The 21969-nt window shown below is 29.8% G+C and overlaps 1 long non-coding RNA gene across 11 annotated transcripts; it reads left to right on the top strand.

The window, feature by feature from the left end:
* Positions 1–2677: 2677 nt before the first annotated feature.
* On the top strand, positions 2678–19349 carry LOC139852726 (uncharacterized). Of its 11 annotated transcripts, none has more exons than XR_011761161.1 (9): positions 2678–2813; positions 2945–3057; positions 3366–3428; positions 3506–3622; positions 3818–3874; positions 16965–17776; positions 17879–17996; positions 18112–18213; positions 18843–19349. It is a non-coding gene; the product is annotated as an uncharacterized lncRNA (long non-coding RNA). The 11 variants fall into 11 exon arrangements; XR_011761160.1 differs by having other exon boundaries at positions 2679–2813; positions 2895–3057; XR_011761165.1 differs by having other exon boundaries at positions 2679–2813; positions 2895–3428; positions 16965–17608; positions 17702–17776.
* Positions 19350–21969: the final 2620 nt, after the last annotated feature.

Raw genomic sequence — 21969 nt, 5'->3', positions numbered from 1 at the left:
GGGTGGTGGTAGGTGGTGGGTGGCGGTAGTGGTAATGAGCACCATCGGACTAACAAACCATGACCACGCCAACAAACCATGAACAGACCATTAAACTATCACCGGACCACTAAATTACCATCGGAGCACCAGACCACAACTGGATCATTGGTGGACCACCAAACCAACGAACCATGATCGGACTATCGGACTACCCCATACCACCACCAAGTAGACCCTAACCAAATTAACTATTGATAGGAGTAATTATTAGTTAGTTATTAATTAATATTAATATTAGTAATAAATATAAATAAATATAATTCTACGAATTCGAGGGATGTATGTTTAGTACACACATCAATTGATATTTATAACTCATATACATGTTAGTTTTAACTAGCTTAGATAACTATCATTAAATTATAAAATTTAAAAAATATTACTTACACAAATTTAATTCATCGTATGATGAATGTTTCATCTTTTAACAAAGTTTGATTTTTCGAAAGAGAAATAATAGCATGATACATTATCTATATATCTAATAGACAAAATCATGTAGCACTATTCACCAATAGTAATCAGGGGTATTTCATCATTTCACCCTTTTTTTTTGGTTTTTTGCCTTCAACGATAAAAGAAGCAACTCTCATAAAAGAACCAACCCTTCAATGTTACCAAAAGATGTCGGAAAAAATTTTTTTTTACCAAAAAATCAACTAACTTTTTTTTTTTTTCATTTTCTTCCTCAACGATAAATGAGGTAACTTTCATAAAAGGAGCAACCCTTCAATGCTACCAAAAGATGTCGAAAAACATTATTTTTTTACAAAATAGAACTAACTTAAAAAAAAAACCAACGCTAAAAGAAGCAACTTTCACAAAAGAAACAACCCTTCAATGTTAGATGTCGAAAAAAATTCTTTTTTACAAAATAGATGAAGACTTTTTTTAACTCGCATTCAAAACAGAGCCCACGGCGCGAAGCGGGTTCCACAACTAGTTAAAATTATTTGCCACTAATTTTTTTATTAATTAAAGAAGAATTTATTGATTAATAATGTTTTAATGGTTGATACATTAATTAAAAGTTTTCAATTTGGCGGCTAATTCCCCCTCATCTCGCGCAAAATGTTTTAATTTCTCTCAAGGTGTCACAATTGTTCCCACTCATGCATCATCACTCGGTTTTCCCATCTGAATCACCCCGTTCTCCAATATCGAGTACTTTTCGATTCTCAAATCTCAGGTATGTTTTCGATTCTCCTTCAATCTTAAAAGTTAATAAATGCTGTATGATTCTTGTAGTTGATTTATGGTTTTAGTAAAGTATGAAATTTTAAAAGTTAGGGTTTATTAGTTCTTGAAATCTTCTGAAAGTAGTTAACTGTTCTCATTAAATTTTTCATGTGTATTTATAGATTGTTATTTTGCTACTTTATCATTTCACATGGTATATACGAAATATTGTCTCCCTATATGTGATCATTGTATGATACTAATGCCGGATTTACTTGGTACGTTTTGGCAGTAACAAGAGGTCTACAAGGTGTTTGCATTATAGGAATAGAGGCTTCTGCTTTACACACCTCTTTGGTAATTTAATATTGCTCTCAGCCATTATATTTACTCAATTGAGTATTGAATTTGTTGGTTTGATAGTTGCAAGTACATCGGTAATCTTATGATCTGCAGATAGTTTCAATTGTCTGACTTTCTTTTATTTTTACATGAAAATGAAATGAGAGGGTTGGAAATTTTTACTTTGTGGGTTAGTGATTCATGATTAGTTAACCTACGTTATATATCTTTTGTACATGTGTGTTTGATAAAAAAATTTTTGGGTACTATGCGCACACACCGGTATGACAAAACAATTGCTTGTTGTAAAGGAGCACGGTAACGGGCTTGTTTTGATTTGCACGAAGGATATGTAAATTTAGTTTTTAAAATGAATAAATAATAATTCTAATTCCAATTCATGTATAAAACCTAGACTTTTGAAACTTATCCACCACCTTGAATCTTGACGCTAGTATTGTTTATGTTTTTATTAGTTTTATATTTCTTTGTTAACCACACATAATAGTGATACAGATCAACCCAAAGGCCTGTTGAAATCAAAGATTTTTCTGCTCCTTGTCATCCTTATGACTTCTATCCAATAATATTATTCTCATAATCTTATGGAGATTATGGTTAACACTTATCATCATCAAGGAGTTGAGTAGCTCGCACACGTTATATTTAGGTGGGTTGGTATCAAAATGGTTTCAAGATGGGTTGAAAATTTAGGTGCCTCAGGTGGGTTGGTATCAAAATGGATTTGGGTTGATCAGGTCTTTTTATGCTCATAGAGTTATATTTAATCAGTATTTACAGTGTTAATTGTAAATTAACTTTCTAAAAGAGTATTGATTTCCATTTGAGATTACTAAATGCAAGTGTCAAGTAACATGTCAAAGTGGGTTTCGGGTCAACTCTTTTGGACCCACCAAACTCTTTTGGACCCACTGAATCTTTAATGTTGGTTCTTATAAAAATGGCTTCAAGGCAACGTAAGCATTTATAGTTCAGATGATTTGACATTCTTACGAGTTTGACCCGCTCAAATTTAGCTATTTCTTTTTGATCACTTTTTATACCATTTCCCTTATAAACTATTACCCGCCCCAACTTCAATCTTCTCCTTTACCAAAAAACCCAAAACGACATCTCCTCTATTTTCTACCGTCTTTTTACCTCTTACTCTGCCTCTTTTCCATCTTCACAAAAATCAAACGCAGGATTAGGGCTTCTGCAGATTCCCTCCTCAAATTCAGCCTATTAAGGTATTGTTATTTTTTTAATAAAAGTGATCTTCTTCACATTTCCGTTAGACGATTGCTATTTTCTACATCTTTTTCATTTAGGCCTCTTTTCCCGATACTGACAACGAAATACGTATTTCTCCCACCGATAGACGATCAAAAAGGTCTTTTCCCGACAGGACTCATTTATCCATCGTCGATTGCTGTAACTCAGGTGGAGATGCAACTCCATCAGCTGGAGCCTCGCACCTAAAGTGAAAATTAGGTTTATGATATTATTATGTTATTTTTTGTTGTTGTTGTTGTTATTGTTGTTGTGTTTGAACAATGATAAATCATCCATCAGGTTTATTTCTTACTCTTTTTGTTTTCGACTTGGTTTTTGGCATTTGTTTATTGATTTCCATTAGGTTATTATTATTTATGTATCTATGAATATGAGGTATTTTTATCAGAATATGCAAACAATTTTTTCCTGATGTTAGGTCTTTTCTTAAGAACTGATTCGATAGATTGAACCCTATGAATATGAGATATTTTTATTTCTTTAATTACTTTAGTATTTTTTTGTAGATGATTTTTCAGATTGATGAGCTTTTGTCAAAGGGTGTAAATGTGAATGTATGAAACTACTTGGTAAGAATCTTTTCCTAACTAGTTACAATTTAGAATAACCTTAATATGCATTTAAAGGTTTCTTATTGTGTTTGAAGGCGTTTGATCAACAACGAAGTATTTGGATACGACATCAGATTTGGCGGAAAAGATTAAGGACATGAAGTTTGAAGCAACAAGTTAAAGTCGAGATACGATGAACAAACAACTGCAGGGTAATATTCACATATGATTTTCTCGATTTATTATTTGAGGTAACAAGTAATTTTCTATTAACGGTTTAATTGATGGATATGATGCCTAGCTAACATAATACTCCCTATGTCCCATAATACTATGTGTCCTGTTTGACTTTTCAAGGTCTTATTTTCAAAATTTTCACTTCAAATATTTTTATTTGTGTTATGTAGTATTTGATGAAGACACTTGTTATGGGACGGAGAGAGTAATTCACAGACTCGATTCAGGTAAAAAAAAACTTTGATGCTGCAGTTGACCAACCTTTAGCTTTGGCTAAAAAATTTAGAAAATCAGACAATTGAAGAACCTACAATTAAAATAGTTGCTCTTGTATGTGAGAAACACAAATATCAAACACCAGTCTAATACGATGTGACAACCCGGAAATTTCCAATCAAATTTAAACTTTAATCTTTATATGTTTCCGACACGATAAGCAATATTTGTTAAGTTAAATTTCAAGAATTTTAAACTATGTTCATACATCCATTCAACCTCGACCAAGTTCCAACGATTCACGAACCATTAAACGAATATGATTATATATGTATATGTGTATATATATTATAACTTGAAACGTAAACAAAATATTAGATTAAATACTTTATATAATTGTATCTGTTTTAAAATGTTTATCAATGGAATTAGAAGATAAGATCAAATGATTGAATTATCAGATATATTGAATTATGATTACAAGTCTCTGTTGAAAGGCCCACGTTGATTTGAGAAATCTTTCCATTTTAACAATATTCGAAAAATGGTAAAGTGATTTATAAATAAGAACAAATTGTCAATCATTGAGAACTAAACAAAGGATAGTGGAAGATTGAATCTCATAAAGACTCGATTGATCTATTTAGTTTCAAACGTACAAAAACGTTTTCAGTTTAAAAAGAACTTTATTATTAAAACGTATATAACTTTTATAAATATCTAGAACCACTTTTGACAACTCATTACTTAACTAGTATGATAAAGATAACGATATTTATATTTTATTTTATTAAATATATATAACGATTTAAATTAATATTATATATATTTATACGCGTATTATACGTACATAGTTTTATACTTTTACTATACTTAAACTTTACCTTTACTTTATTTTTACTTTACTTTAACTTTAATAATTCACTTTAATAATTCATACTTTAATAATTCACTTTAATAATTCATACTTTAATAATTCACTTTAATAATTCATACTTTAATAATTCACTTTAATAATTCAAAAATCTATTATAAATAGAATTCAATAGGTTTCATTATTTCATAGAAACTTGAAAATATTTTTCTCTAAACTCTCTCAATCGATTTACATATATATATTTACTCCGTATTATTTCAAGATATTATTAGTATACATAAAATATTACGACGGAGTGCTGTCCGAGTGGTTTCGAAATTGTTTTTCGAGTAGGATAGGATTAAGGAAATTATGGGTTATAGCTATGGAGGTGATTGAGTATGGTTCATGGGTATGTTCGTGAGGTCAATATAGTGTTTATCATTTCCGTTGCGTCTACGTACCTTTCCTGCAATATTGAATCTCAATATTGATACGTGAGTACTCATAATTTAACTTTTACATACTAATAGTGTATCCCTGACTAGTGCTCGAGTATTTAAGATTATGCATGCTTGTACTTTTGATATTGCCCTTAGACAGATTAGGTTGAATCTTGAATTAGTTACACTTGAGATTGAGATAAGGTATAAGATATGCATGTCCTTGGAAAGCTAGCGAAAAATTAAGAACTTTTCCTTTAGATATCGAATGGTTTCGATGAACGGATTAGAAGTTATAATCAATTGAATTTTCGATTTTTTTATTAAAAATGATTATTATTATCGTCGTTTTTATCGTCGTTCTAGTTTTATCTTATTATTATGATCTTTATCAATAAAAGGGATATATCATTAAAAATTGTTATTTTTTTTTATTATTACTATCGTTATTATCGTTAAAGTTATAATTAGTATTATTATTATCCAATTATTATTATTATTATTATTATTATTATTATTATTATTATTATTATTATTATTATTATTATTATTATTAGTATTATTATTATTATTATCATTATTAATATATATATATATATATATATATATATATATATATATATATATATATATATATATATATATATATATATATATATATATATATATATATCATTATTTAAAAATGGTTATTGTTATTGTTATTATTATTATTACTATATTATCATTAAGATAATTATTAGTATTATCGTTAATAATGTTATAGTAACTATCATTATTAATATTAGTGTAATTAAAACAAATATTTGTAACACCTAATTATTTTGATTACTATTATTATCATTATTATGAACACGATATAAAAGACGATTAAAAGCTATTAAACGAAATGATTAGGAAATAATGAGTAAGAGTATCATGATGAAATTAAAATATTATAAGATATCGATTTAGATAAAATTATCGTTCTTATTATTTTTATCATTACTATTATTATTATTAAAAGTATCGTTAGTATTAAAATTATCATTTTAATAAAAATTATCATTTTAATAGAAATGTCATTGTTACTATAAAATATTATTATTATTATTATTATTTTAAATAGAATTATTATTTTAAAGATAATATTAAAAATTATCGTAAATATTAAAGTTATCATAATTAGAATTATCGTTTTATCATAATGTCATCTTAGTAATTATAAATATTAATATTTTTATAATAATAATTATTATTACAAAATAATACAACTTTTACTTACTATCATTATAGATATTATTTTATTAAATAAATATGTGATACAAACATATTTTACTACGTGTAATAACTTACTTTAATAATACCTATCATATTATCTTTATGATATTAAATGAACACTATAAATTTTATTACTTAATATATATAAAAGTATATTTTATTATATAAATTTAATATAAAATTTTATTTATTAATAAATAAAAATATAATTTACTCTAATAAATCTTTTAAAAATATTTAAAAATATAAAATGACGATATTTAAACTATATATTAATCATGTATAGATTTTTGGAAATTATTTTGAGTCAAATTTACTTTTGTTGACTTTTGCATATTAGTCTCGAGCATTAGGATTGTGGTACACTATGACTTGACCTAATTTGTTAGACAAATATTGACCAACACATAAATATATATAATTAATTTAGGTTCGTGAATCCGAGGCCAACTTTGCACTTGTTCAATGACGTTATATGTATTTTTACTACGAAATACAGTATGGTGAGTTTCATTTGCCTTTTTACCCTTTATATTTTTGGGACTGAGAATACATGCGCTTTTATAAATGTTTGACGAAATAGACACAAGTAATTGAAACTACATTCTATGGTTGAATTATCGAAATCGAATATGCCCCTTTTTATTAAAGTCTGGTAATCTAAGAATTAGGGAACAGACACCCTAATTGACGCGAATCCTAAAGATAGATCTATTGGGCCTAACAAACCCCATCCAAAGTACCGGATGCTTTAGTACTTCGAAATTTATATCATGTCCGAAGGAGGATCCCGGAATGATAGGGGATATTCTTATATGTATCTAGTTAATGTCGGTTACCAGGTGTTCACCATATGAATGATTATTTTTGTCTCTATGCATGGGACGTATATTTATGAGAACTGAAAATGAAATTCTTGTGGTCTATTAAAATGATGGAAATAAATGATTATGATAAACTAATGAACTCACCAACCTTTTGGTTGACACTTTAAAGCATGTTTATTCTCAGGTGTTAAAGAAATCTTCCGCTGTGCATTTGCTCATTTTAAAGATATTACTTGGAGTCTTTCATAGCATATTTCGAAGAACGTTGCATTTGAGTCATTGAGTTCATCAAAGATTATTATTAAATCAATTTATAGTTGGATAGTGGATATTATGAAATGGTATGCATGCCTGTCAATTTTCGATGTAAAGAAAGTTTGTCTTTTAAAAACGAATGCAATGTTTGTAAAATGTATCATATAGAGGTCAAATACCTCGCAATGTAATCAACTATTGTGAATCATTTATAATGTATATGAACGGGTCCTTTCAGTTGGTATCAGAGCGGTGGTCTTAGCGAACCAGGTCTGCATTAGTGTGTCTAACTGATAAGTCGATAGGATGCATTAGTGAGTCTGGACTTCGACCGTGTCTGCATGTCAAATGTTTTGCTTATCATTTTGTGTCGAAAATTAACTACTTATCATCCTCAGGAAATTACCTGCTTATCATTTTTAGTCTAAGACACGTCTTGCTGCATTGATTGCATGAATAGTGTATAGACAAAAATTCATATCTTAGCATATCTGCTAAATCATATCTTATCGTATCTGTTAATTTAAACTTTGCCTGACATATCCCGCAAAGTCCTCCGTAATCTACGAAATCTTTTGATATATATATATATATATTCTATGTAATTAGAATACCATCCGTTAGCCAAAATCATTTCATATCGAAAAAAAAAATCCTTTATCCAATCGTACGAAATGGAATTCGTCATCAGTTCAAGTCACTCAGATTCCGAAATGGAATCCCATTCAAGCTCTAAAAGCAGTGTGATCGGAATAGATCAACCAATCAGTCATCACCTATTCTGGATGAATTGGGGATGGGTTCGTAGCCTCCTCAATCATTGGAGACAAGAAGAAGGTGATCCCTTCCATCCACCACATTGCCCTCTTGACGAAGAACCTGAAGCACTTACCGGCGAACCTGTCCGAAACACCATTTTCTCGCTCATTTCCATAGTATCTCGTCACGATTATATATTACATCAAATTTTAGATTTTATTTATCCACTCGTCCGAACCGACAATCACCCCGGTGTAATAGAAGAAGTCAACGAGCTTCGCGCTCGGGTAGTGGCTTTGGAGAATATGGTGCAGAGATTACAAATACCAGCAGCAGCATCAGCAGCATAACCAGTACCACCATCATCAACGCCAACAGTACCATTACCACCTCCAACCATAACCGCGTCGTAAACCTCAACTTCACAATCTGTCCCACGAGCATCAACGTCATACGCACCATAGATACCAAGGAGTACCAACAACAATAACTGACGAAGTATTAATTCATAACTTCATTGGAGAAACATTCCGCGGCGATTATGTAATCTCTAAAGTCTTAGAGATTATCTAATCTAGCCCTAACCATAAATCAGTTAAGCGAACCAAAATTATAGAAGGAAGAGTAGAAACCCTGATAAAAATGGTGTGTGATTAACAAGCTAAACTTGCTTTACCAACAGCATCAACAGTACCGTCAGCGTTACCAGCATCGTCAGTACAGTCAACATCCGAATCAACAACACGGATAACATCACAAACTCCATCAGTTCAAGAATCACTGTGGACATCATTACGAATCAATAACGTGTATATTGTATCAATGAGTTATGAAGAATTAACTCATTCCCTCTGAAGAAATTATATGTATATTATATATATATATTTTTTGAAATAAATCTTTCCGTGCTAAGCTATTGTGTGTGAATCTTAACTACTCGGTTAATTCATATAACAAATATGCAATAATGTACGTCCTTCGGCCGCAACTTAACCAGCGTTAACTACAATCTCTGTCGCAATTCAACAAATTCCAATTCATAATAAATCAAGTATATATTTGATTTTACACTTTCATCATCGATGTACCAGAAACTTTTCAGATAACATCATTCGTACTTTGCGAAATTCACAAGAATTCCACGAACCGAACATCATACATCAACAAATAACGAAGTATTGATTCATAATTTCAATGTTATTAAAGAAATACTGCGTAAAAGTTATGTACTTTTTAAAGCCTTTAGGGATTATTCAATTCTAGTTTCAACCGTAAATCAAATGAGTTTAATTTAACATTAACTCATTAAATCTATGTTACATCTAAAGAAAATATACATATATATATTTTCATAAAGACTGTAATAAAATTCTTTTGTACAAAATATTAATTGTGAAATTTTTTTAACGGGTAGGTAATACCCGAGAGATATATAAATTCACAATTAATATGTTACATTCTTCGAATCTGATTCAGCAAATCATCCATTATACTCCCTACTTTCACAACAATATACATTCTTTTATAGAAATCAAAACAACCATACTCATTCAAAATTTAATTACATATTCTGATTTTGAAATCTCAAAATTCAACATGAGATATGACCAAAATCATCACTCTTAGATCCTTACATCTTTCACAAGCTATATTTTGACTTCAAAACTGTGTTAGAACATCAAATGTATGTTAACGATTACAATCTGTGTTCAAACCCTTCGAAAATTTCTGAAGACACTTCGAATGATGAGCAATCGAGATGATGATCCAACCACATGTTACCCACAGTTATGTACCCGAAAAACTCTTGAAACCAAAGTAAAAGTTTAAACAACGTATCCGCGTCAGATTCTTTGGTATTTATTAGCAAAAATAACTTTGCGACTCCTATTCAAATTAGCCAGTTTTGTCACAGCTCCAGCAAGTCAACTTCGACTTTTCAGTCAGACTAACCTTATTATAACCTTGAGATATACACCATCGTTACCAGGGAACTTTTTACATTTCACCACATTATTAGCAGATGTACCAACAACTTCATTGCCCTTTGACTTTAGCCTCTCCAAAAAGTCATTATAATTATTCATTGAAACCCCATCATTTACTCATTCGCATCTTGTAATGAGATTTGCCATACGAATCATTGGGAATTAGCAATCAGTATTTTGAAATCTCACAGCATGTCTACGCCAACAGTTATATGTGTATATATAACGTCTATCTTCTGGACTTAATTTGAATGTGAAGTTTCTGAAAAACACTCCGAACTACGAATTGGTTCTCCGAAAAAAAAAAAATGCTGATGAAGCAGCAAAAACTATAAACGACTTTAAACGGCAAAAGCTGGATGATAATGATGAAGTGTGCTGGCAAAGCGCAGAAAAAGAGAAGTTTTGGAACTGGAAAACGGATTGAGCAAAGTAGGAAGGAGGCTGTGGACAAATTACAAAGACTGAACCTGACTTCAAAGGATCCAAATGATTCAGTACCTGCTAAAGTCATTAACGAATACCTTGCTCCTGACTCTAAACCCCTGCGGACAATATTCTTCATCATCCTCTGATATTAGAAATTCTAAAATATCATCATATCTTTCATTATAAATATCCTCCATATTTCTGAAGATATTTTCTTAATTTTTCTTATTTGAAATCATTTACCTCTTCGCGCTATCTGTATTACATCATAAAAGAAACTATTTTAGTTTCTAAATTCTGAAACATTCAAGTTTAAAATAGGAATATTATGAAGTAGTGTTGGGAACTGAAGCATGAATTAGTATAATATAATGACACTTGATCAATGTGATTATATTACAGTAAGTCATGCTGAGTTTCTAAATGGAACGTGATGATTCACAGATCATAACATCATCATGTGCCATGTTATACGACTCTTGTATTCTATTTAACCTCTAAAATATCAAGAAAATATTTCCTTATGATTCGGCCTTTTCCAAGGTATTCTAGTAATTTAACAAGTCAAGATCGTGCCATCACAATTTCCTTCCTAGAACATTAATAATGTTCATTCTGAAATTCATATCTGTGAATTCTGGACCATTACAAGCGGTGCTTAATCGCAAGAAGAAGAAACAAAAGGACAAAACTCCGAAATAGAAATTGGGGTATAAATTGCAGCAAATAAAAGAGAGCATTAACTGTGAATGATAATGATTATAAAAGACAGAAGCAGAGACTTTGAAATATAAGGGAACATATAAAGTCCAACGACAAACCAGAAATTATAAACCATATATATCGATGCATATAGCAATATAAAGACACGGGAGAACTAGAAACACTATAAATCCAAGAGTACAGTAGAAGTAAATAGATTCTTCCGGCGGTAGATGAAAAAGAAGAATGACCGATATGAAAGTTAGAAGTATATCAAGAATCAGAACTGGATGGAGCATGTTGATGAATACTTTAAAATATGAGTTGAGGGGGAAAGAATAGAAGGTGATGAAACATGACTAGGAACTTAGAAATAAACAGATTTAACTCACACAATGGCGGAATAAGTGAATCAAACCCTCTAGTGAATAGGTTAAGTTTTTTTTTTTTTTTAATTAATTTAGTCAAACCACAACTAAATCAAGTGTGATTAGATCAACACCTAGAGCTATTATTCACCACCTGGGTGATTTGGACTGAGAGAGAATCGGAGGAGCTCACTAGATCTGAGTGTGTGTAACAAATGAGAGGCTTAACCTAAAAAGAAGAACATAAGACTTTATATACCCCTGCTGTTGACTCACCCATGCGATTCATTCATCACACGTACGAGTTGGCTTCATCAGCCGTACGGGTGATCACTCACTCGTGTCTTCTCATTTAGGTTGTAATTGTGACTTAGCTCAGCATCAACCGTGCGTATGAGCCTGTCAGCCGTACTAGTGAGGCTTCACTCATACGTCTGACTAAGTCTAACATAGTCAAACATCTAAATCTCGTTCCTGCAGTTCCTGTAACCACATACAAACACGGATAAGATAATAACGAGCAATCATGGTGGCCTGTAAATTGTTGTACCTGCAATGGACGTGGGTAGATGTCTAGGGACTTGCATAAAATACATCAACAGAAGGTGTAAGTTGTAAGGAAACGAAGGAGGTGAATTTATAAGAAAATCTCCGACAGAACAATTAAAATGGACGATCGCATTTAAAGCGGATCCTAATTCCCTTGATTACCGGAGAGTCAAATCTTATTAAGAAGATTTTCTTCAAATCCCTTGAAATCTGGGAATCAATCATATCTACGTCAAATGATAAGATGAATCTACACTTACTCATTTCACTCTTCTATGTTAGCTTCATTCGTACTCTTCATATAAATGGATTGTTTATCCAAATTATTCGCTGATGATAAAACTCTAATTTTCAGCCCGTATGCATCATGAAAACATACTTATTATCATTCACGACCTTTCCACTCAAATTTCGGGACGAAATTTCTTTAACGGGTAGGTACTGTGACAACCCGGAAATTTCCAATCAAATTTAAACTTTAATCTTTATATGTTTCCGACACGATAAGCAATATTTGTTAAGTTAAATTTCAAGAATTTTAAACTATGTTCATACATCCATTCAACCTCGACCAAGTTCCAACGATTCACGGACCATTAAACGAATATGATTATATATGTATATGTGTATATATATTATAACTTGAAACGTAAACAAAATATTAGATTAAATACTTTATATAATTGTATCTGTTTTAAAATGTTTATCAATGGAATTAGAAGATAAGATCAAATGATTGAATTATCAGATATATTGAATTATGATTACAAGTCTCTGTTGAAAGGCCCACGTTGATTTGAGAAATCTTTCCATTTTAACAATATTCGAAAAATGGTAAAGTGATTTATAAATAAGAACAAATTGTCAATCATTGAGAACTAAACAAAGGATAGTGGAAGATTGAATCTCATAAAGACTCGATTGATCTATTTAGTTTCAAACGTACAAAAACGTTTTCAGTTTAAAAAGAACTTTATTATTAAAACGTATATAACTTTTATAAATATCTAGAACCACTTTTGACAACTCATTACTTAACTAGTATGATAAAGATAACGATATTTATATTTTATTTTATTAAATATATATAACGATTTAAATTAATATTATATATATTTATACGCGTATTATACGTACATAGTTTTATACTTTTACTATACTTAAACTTTACCTTTACTTTATTTTTACTTTACTTTAACTTTAATAATTCACTTTAATAATTCATACTTTAATAATTCACTTTAATAATTCATACTTTAATAATTCACTTTAATAATTCATACTTTAATAATTCACTTTAATAATTCAAAAATCTATTATAAATAGAATTCAATAGGTTTCATTATTTCATAGAAACTTGAAAATATTTTTCTCTAAACTCTCTCAATCGATTTACATATATATATTTACTCCGTATTATTTCAAGATATTATTAGTATACATAAAATATTACGACGGAGTGCTGTCCGAGTGGTTTCGAAATTGTTTTTCGAGTAGGATAGGATTAAGGAAATTATGGGTTATAGCTATGGAGGTGATTGAGTATGGTTCATGGGTATGTTCGTGAGGTCAATATAGTGTTTATCATTTCCGTTGCGTCTACGTACCTTTCCTGCAATATTGAATCTCAATATTGATACGTGAGTACTCATAATTTAACTTTTACATACTAATAGTGTATCCCTGACTAGTGCTCGAGTATTTAAGATTATGCATGCTTGTACTTTTGATATTGCCCTTAGACAGATTAGGTTGAATCTTGAATTAGTTACACTTGAGATTGAGATAAGGTATAAGATATGCATGTCCTTGGAAAGCTAGCGAAAAATTAAGAACTTTTCCTTTAGATATCGAATGGTTTCGATGAACGGATTAGAAGTTATAATCAATTGAATTTTCGATTTTTTTTATTAAAAATGATTATTATTATCGTCGTTTTTATCGTCGTTCTAGTTTTATCTTATTATTATGATCTTTATCAATAAAAGGGATATATCATTAAAAATTGTTATTTTTTTTTATTATTACTATCGTTATTATCGTTAAAGTTATAATTAGTATTATTATTATCCAATTATTATTATTATTATTATTATTATTATTATTATTATTAGTATTATTATTATTATTATCATTATTAATATATATATATATATATATATATATATATATATATATATATATATATATATATATATATATATATATATATATATATATATATATATATATATATATATATATATATATCATTATTTAAAAATGGTTATTGTTATTGTTATTATTATTATTACTATATTATCATTAAGATAATTATTAGTATTATCGTTAATAATGTTATAGTAACTATCATTATTAATATTAGTGTAATTAAAACAAATATTTGTAACACCTAATTATTTTGATTACTATTATTATCATTATTATGAACACGATATAAAAGACGATTAAAAGCTATTAAACGAAATGATTAGGAAATAATGAGTAAGAGTATCATGATGAAATTAAAATATTATAAGATATCGATTTAGATAAAATTATCGTTCTTATTATTTTTATCATTACTATTATTATTATTAAAAGTATCGTTAGTATTAAAATTATCATTTTAATAAAAATTATCATTTTAATAGAAATGTCATTGTTACTATAAAATATTATTATTATTATTATTATTTTAAATAGAATTATTATTTTAAAGATAATATTAAAAATTATCGTAAATATTAAAGTTATCATAATTAGAATTATCGTTTTATCATAATGTCATCTTAGTAATTATAAATATTAATATTTTTATAATAATAATTATTATTACAAAATAATACAACTTTTACTTACTATCATTATAGATATTATTTTATTAAATAAATATGTGATACAAACATATTTTACTACGTGTAATAACTTACTTTAATAATACCTATCATATTATCTTTATGATATTAAATGAACACTATAAATTTTATTACTTAATATATATAAAAGTATATTTTATTATATAAATTTAATATAAAATTTTATTTATTAATAAATAAAAATATAATTTACTCTAATAAATCTTTTAAAAATATTTAAAAATATAAAATGACGATATTTAAACTATATATTAATCATGTATAGATTTTTGGAAATTATTTTGAGTCAAATTTACTTTTGTTGACTTTTGCATATTAGTCTCGAGCATTAGGATTGTGGTACACTATGACTTGACCTAATTTGTTAGACAAATATTGACCAACACATAAATATATATAATTAATTTAGGTTCGTGAATCCGAGGCCAACCTTGCACTTGTTCAATGACGTTATATGTATTTTTACTACGAAATACAGTATGGTGAGTTTCATTTGCCTTTTTACCCTTTATATTTTTGGGACTGAGAATACATGCGCTTTTATAAATGTTTGACGAAATAGACACAAGTAATTGAAACTACATTCTATGGTTGAATTATCGAAATCGAATATGCCCCTTTTTATTAAAGTCTGGTAATCTAAGAATTAGGGAACAGACACCCTAATTGACGCGAATCCTAAAGATAGATCTATTGGGCCTAACAAACCCCATCCAAAGTACCGGATGCTTTAGTACTTCGAAATTTATATCATGTCCGAAGGAGGATCCCGGAATGATAGGGGATATTCTTATATGTATCTAGTTAATGTCGGTTACCAGGTGTTCACCATATGAATGATTATTTTTGTCTCTATGCATGGGACGTATATTTATGAGAACTGAAAATGAAATTCTTGTGGTCTATTAAAATGATGGAAATAAATGATTATGATAAACTAATGAACTCACCAACCTTTTGGTTGACACTTTAAAGCATGTTTATTCTCAGGTGTTAAAGAAATCTTCCGCTGTGCATTTGCTCATTTTAAAGATATTACTTGGAGTCTTTCATAGCATATTTCGAAGAACGTTGCATTTGAGTCATTGAGTTCATCAAAGATTATTATTAAATCAATTTATAGTTGGATAGTGGATATTATGAAATGGTATGCATGCCTGTCAATTTTCGATGTAAAGAAAGTTTGTCTTTTAAAAACGAATGCAATGTTTGTAAAATGTATCATATAGAGGTCAAATACCTCGCAATGTAATCAACTATTGTGAATCGTTTATAATGTATATGAACGGGTCCTTTCATACGACAACAACAACAAAACTCAATACCACATAAGTGGTGTATGGGGGAGGTGAGATGTAGACAATCCTTCCCCTATCCGAGAATAAAGACAAGTCATTTCACCATCTAGAGTGAAACACTCTCAAAAGTAGAGAAAGTCATCCCTCTCTCTATTCGATGGATAGGGAGATTGCTTCCGAGTGGACCTCCGGCCAATAAGTAAGAAAAAGTATTTAAAAAAATAAAATAAAATTGAGACGCCATGAAAATGGTAAAATCAAATTTCCATGGATTTTAAATAATGTCTGAAATTTACTTTAGGTTCTAAGAGTCAGTCAAGTCGCCAATAAATCGACGCTTGCTGTCGACTCAATAACTAGAGACGTATGGATAGTTATTAGTTAGTTTTTTCCAAAATTTACTTACAAACTTGGCTGAATTTTTTATTTATATAAAATAGTTATTGTTTGATACTTTGATTGTGACACTTAGATTGTAATACGACACCTAATATGTTACTTTAATTCAGGAAAATTGGGGGAATCGAGAAATTTCGTTAGTGCTTCGGTAACTACAAATATAGATGAAGAACATCGGGCCCTTTTAAAAAGTATACAATGATATCCTATTGTTTGATAGTGTTTGTAAATTGTAATGATCCGATCCGATCCAATCCGACCCGACACATTCAATTTTTTGTTTAAGTAAGTTATCGAAAAAAAAATAAACACCAGTCTAATGTACAAACTAAACTTCAGTCTAAAATCAAAATTCAACTTTGAGGTGCGTCATTACAATTTTGTAGAGTATGGCTTTTAAAAAAGTAGCGTCAGATGATTTTGTACATATGAATTATGAAAATTAGGAAGGGCATAAGCATGTGGTTGAAATTGTGAAAGAAACTCCTTTGCATGATTGTTCAAGGATTCGTTAGAAGATGATATGGAGATTATGGTTAGCACTTATCATCATCAAGGAGTTAAGTCTCTCGCACATGTTTTAAGCTCCTGGTGTTTGCACCTGATGGTTGGTTGAAGGATTTTTTTTATCCTGATGCTTATAATCATGAAGAGGGTAAGTTTATCATGGGGTTGCAGTTTCATCCTGAATGAATGAGGAAACCGAATTCTGCTGAATTTTATTATCCTAGCTAGATGCCCTGCTACTTATAAGGCAAATGAGTAAATCGATTTATCATTTTTCCATTATTCTTTTAAAAATTTATTGTTATGCCAACATATAATATTATATGGGTAATGGTGTTAGGAATTTGTGAAAGTTGTGGTGGCATTCCAAACAAAGGTTAATTGTTGGTTTCGTGTACGCTATATTTATCACTTGGTATGCTTTCTGCTCGCTTTGCTGTTCCCGTTTGATTATTCTATCTTAAATTTTATACGGCAGTGTTCTGATGAAGTTTAGTTTTCTTATTGGTTTTTCGAGACAATGGCACCCAAAAAATGGCCAAAGAACATTGGGGTGAATAGATGAAGGTGGATGTTTGTTTGGTTTCTCCAATGTTGTTACTTCTAATGTGGTAGCTATATTTGTGAATAAGGAGGTGAGATGCTATGATTCTTCATAATCCATTTTCAGCCTCTTATTCACCGTTGGTTTTTAATTGCTTTAATGTACCTTATATTTGCTCTCTGATTCCGTCTATGCTATTTTCGTAGTTAGCCATGCTTCATCATCTGAGTTAACTCATGTTTCTACAAGCATTACATATTATTGGAGTTTGTCATTAACTGCTCTGACTATTCCATCCATAGTTGAAGGTATATATCAATATATTAACCAATCTATTGATTTATTAGGTTTTCAATTTTATGTGTTTTATTCGTAACTATTTGTGTATTTCAGTAGCTGTGTTGTAGTTGTCTATCATTGTTGTTTTATTTGGTTGTCATCTTATTTGAATGTCACATTAGCATGATGATCGTGTTTCTGCATTTGCATGTATAACTTAGAGAGTGCATAACTATAATAGCATTAGTAATCGCACTAGTAATCATACAATCCTAAACCTCTTAAATTTGTGGAGGCTCACCACATCTGGTATGAAATTACCTTTACAACTCTTTGTTAGTGCTAAAAGTTAAGATTATGCTTAAATTCGATATCATGTTAGGCATACATTTGGCATCGAAAGCGAGTATTAGCTTAAGCATATATAAGAAACTTACTGTTTTTCTTTGCTATGTGAATCATTAAGTCATCAACATATCTTATTATGATGTCTTCATCTTAGATTTGTATACTGCCTATATATAACACATATCACCATTACCACTACCAATTGCCCAATATATTTGTGTTCTTATTCAATTTGCTTTAGTAAGTTATTAAAGATTAAAGATACTAACAGTTGTACATGTTCCATGTTTCTTTTCCACACTCCGAACAGATTAAACAACAAATGACATCAATCCCAAATCTCTGTCGCGCATCATCTAAAAGGATATTAATCCACACTCAAGTAAACAATACAAATAATGAATGCTAGCACCCGCATATTAACTTACGATACATTAACGTTTAGTCAGCATCAACCAGATGACAAAGACACTCACGCCAAAAAGAAAAAGAAATACGGAGTACCATAATTCACCAAGGTTAGATACCCATATACTTTTCCTTACTCTTACGCTCCAACTAATCAATGATCTTTTAATAATTTTGAGGGTAAGCTTTGGTCCATATAGACAGGTCGCACTCAGCCCACTGCCACAAATATCTGCAACATGGCACACTAGTTAGCAGCACTTATAATTTTGTTTCAGTCATAATTTTCATTCTGTCAAAACCTTTCATTTTGTAATAGAATTATATGCGACATAATAGGACCCTAGATATTTTCTGGTCATATCTTGGTAGCTTTCAGTACTCTATTTTACTAGGTTTCAGGAAAAAAATGTCCTATATACTCACTTTTGTTGTGGTGCAACCAAATGTCCTATGATAGTATATTTAATATGACTTTTATATAAGGTGTTCTATTAAAATAACACATAATGCGACATTACACTGTTAAATGTCTTATAAAGTACCATTTTATGATTCACAATTAAAGTTGTCCTATGAAATCATATGATAATTATGACCCAAAAAACTAAAAGTGTCCTAAAAATTGACAATGATACGACATAAGTATTACATGTCATATTAGCTAAATATATAATATTACTATGACAAATAAATGTCCTATTATAGTTTATTTAATATGACTTTAATATAAAGTGTGCTATTAAATTAACACATAATACGACACTAAACCGTTAAATGTCTTAAAGTACCATTTTATGATTCACAATTAAAGTGTCCTATGAAATCATATAATAATTATGACATTAAAAACTAAAAGTGTCCTAAAAATTGATAATGATACGACATAAGTATTACATGTCCTATTAGCGAAATATATAATACGACTAGGATAAATACATGTCCTATGATAGTTTATTTCATATGACTTTTATATAAAGTGTCTTATTGAATTAACACATAATGCGACACTAAACTGTTAAATGTCTTAAAACGAAACATTTGATGATTCACAATTTAAGTGTCCTATGAAATCATATGATAATTATGACCTCAAAAACTAAAAATGTCCTATTAAAGAATTTAAGTGTCCTATTATATCTACTATAATACGACTCACACAAATAAATGTCTAATAAAGAGTATCTTTCATATGAACGCCATATCACGTGTCCTATTACTCTACCAAATAATAAGACACACACATTTAAATGTCTTATAAAGCTCCTTTATATGGTACACAATAAAAAAGTCCTATTATATCATATTAACTATTATGATAATTAGGACCCCCATAACTAATTCGTCCTAATACCATACATTTATAGGACATATGTACAAAATGTCCTATTATGGTATAATATACTAAGACTCTCGGAAATAAATGGCCTCTAAATGTATATTTGATATGACGTTCATAACAAGTGTCCTATTACATAAACACATAATGAGACACTAACGAATAAAGGCCTTATAAGCTCCTCTATTAGGATCCACTTTCTAAGTGTCCTATGAAAATATTTGATAATAGGACATAAAAAATTAATGTGTCCTAGAAAAGAGCTCTTTAGGACCCCACTCTAAAAGAGTATATCATAATGGGACCCTAAATATCATCTGGTCCTATCTAAGTAGCTTTTACGACCTTATTTTACTAGGTCCCAGAAAAAAAGGTCCTATATTCCCACTTTTGTTGTAGTGAGAATTACCTGGATTCTTTGAATATAGGATATGGTCCTTGTATTTTTCCTTGGTCTCCTTCGTGGTTAGCTCAATCCGTTTTCCAGTTCCAACTTTTCTGACCTTTTCCAACATACTATCCTTTATCATCAAACTTCCGATGATTAAGGTCGTTTACGGTTGTCTACGGTTTCTGCTGCTTCATTCAGCTTTTTCAACATTCAAAGTATTGATTTGTAGACTGAGTGCTTTTCATAATTTTAGAATGAAAGATCATAATTCTAAGAGATAAATGTTATATATATAACTATTGATGTAGATATGCTGTGAGTTTTCAAAGTACTTATTGCTGATTCCCGGTAATTGGTATGGTAGTTCTCGTTACAAGATGCGGATGAGTATATGATAGGGTTTCAATGAATGAATATAATGATTTATCAGAGAGATTTAAGCCAAGATGCAACGAGGTTGCTGGTACGTCTGCTGGTAATATGGTGGAATATAAAAGGTTCCCTGGTAACGATGATGAAAGGCAACTTATATAATCAAGATTATAATAAGGCTAATCCGAATGAAAAATTGAAATTGATTTGCTGAAGCTGTGACAAAATTGCCTAATTTGAAAAAGAATTGCAATGCTATTTTCGGTAATAACAATGCCAAAGGAGTTAGTACATATACGTGTTAAACGTTTACTCAGGTTCCGAGTGTTTTCAGGTGCATGACTATATGCATAAATCTTTTCTTCCGTAGATGAGGTGCGGTTGGTTCATCCTCTCGATTGAGGTGTTTTCAAGAATCATGAAGGATTTAAACGCATATTGTAATCGTCAAGATACAAATGAGGTTTAAGATGAAATCAAGTGGTAACTTGAAGAATTGTTTAGTTTCATATGTTATAATCAATATTTTAATTCATTTTAATTGTCCAATGTTGGTAGTCCACAGTTGATAGTCCACAGTTAGCAGTTCAATAATTTAATATATAATATTCAAATTAATTAATATGTATCGTGACCCGTGTACATGTCTCAGACTCGATCACAACTCAAAGTATATATATTATTATAGAATCAACCTCAACCCTGTATAGAGAACTCGATCATTACTGCATATAGAGTGTCTATGGTTATTCCAAATAATATATATAGATGCGTCGATATGATATGTCAAAACCTTGTATACGTGTCCCGATATTTAAAGTGCGTAAAATAAATAACAGAAATTAAATGACGATAAATAAAATTGTGAGAATATAAATTGCGATAATTAAATTGCGATAAATAAAATGTAATCAGTTAGCTATGAAC

The sequence above is a fragment of the Rutidosis leptorrhynchoides genome, chromosome 6 (assembly GCF_046630445.1).
Source record: "Rutidosis leptorrhynchoides isolate AG116_Rl617_1_P2 chromosome 6, CSIRO_AGI_Rlap_v1, whole genome shotgun sequence".
Classification (NCBI taxonomy): Eukaryota; Viridiplantae; Streptophyta; class Magnoliopsida; order Asterales; family Asteraceae; genus Rutidosis; species Rutidosis leptorrhynchoides.
The sequence above is the reverse complement of the archived record's forward strand: the minus strand, read 5'-3'. Positions and strand labels throughout refer to the sequence as shown.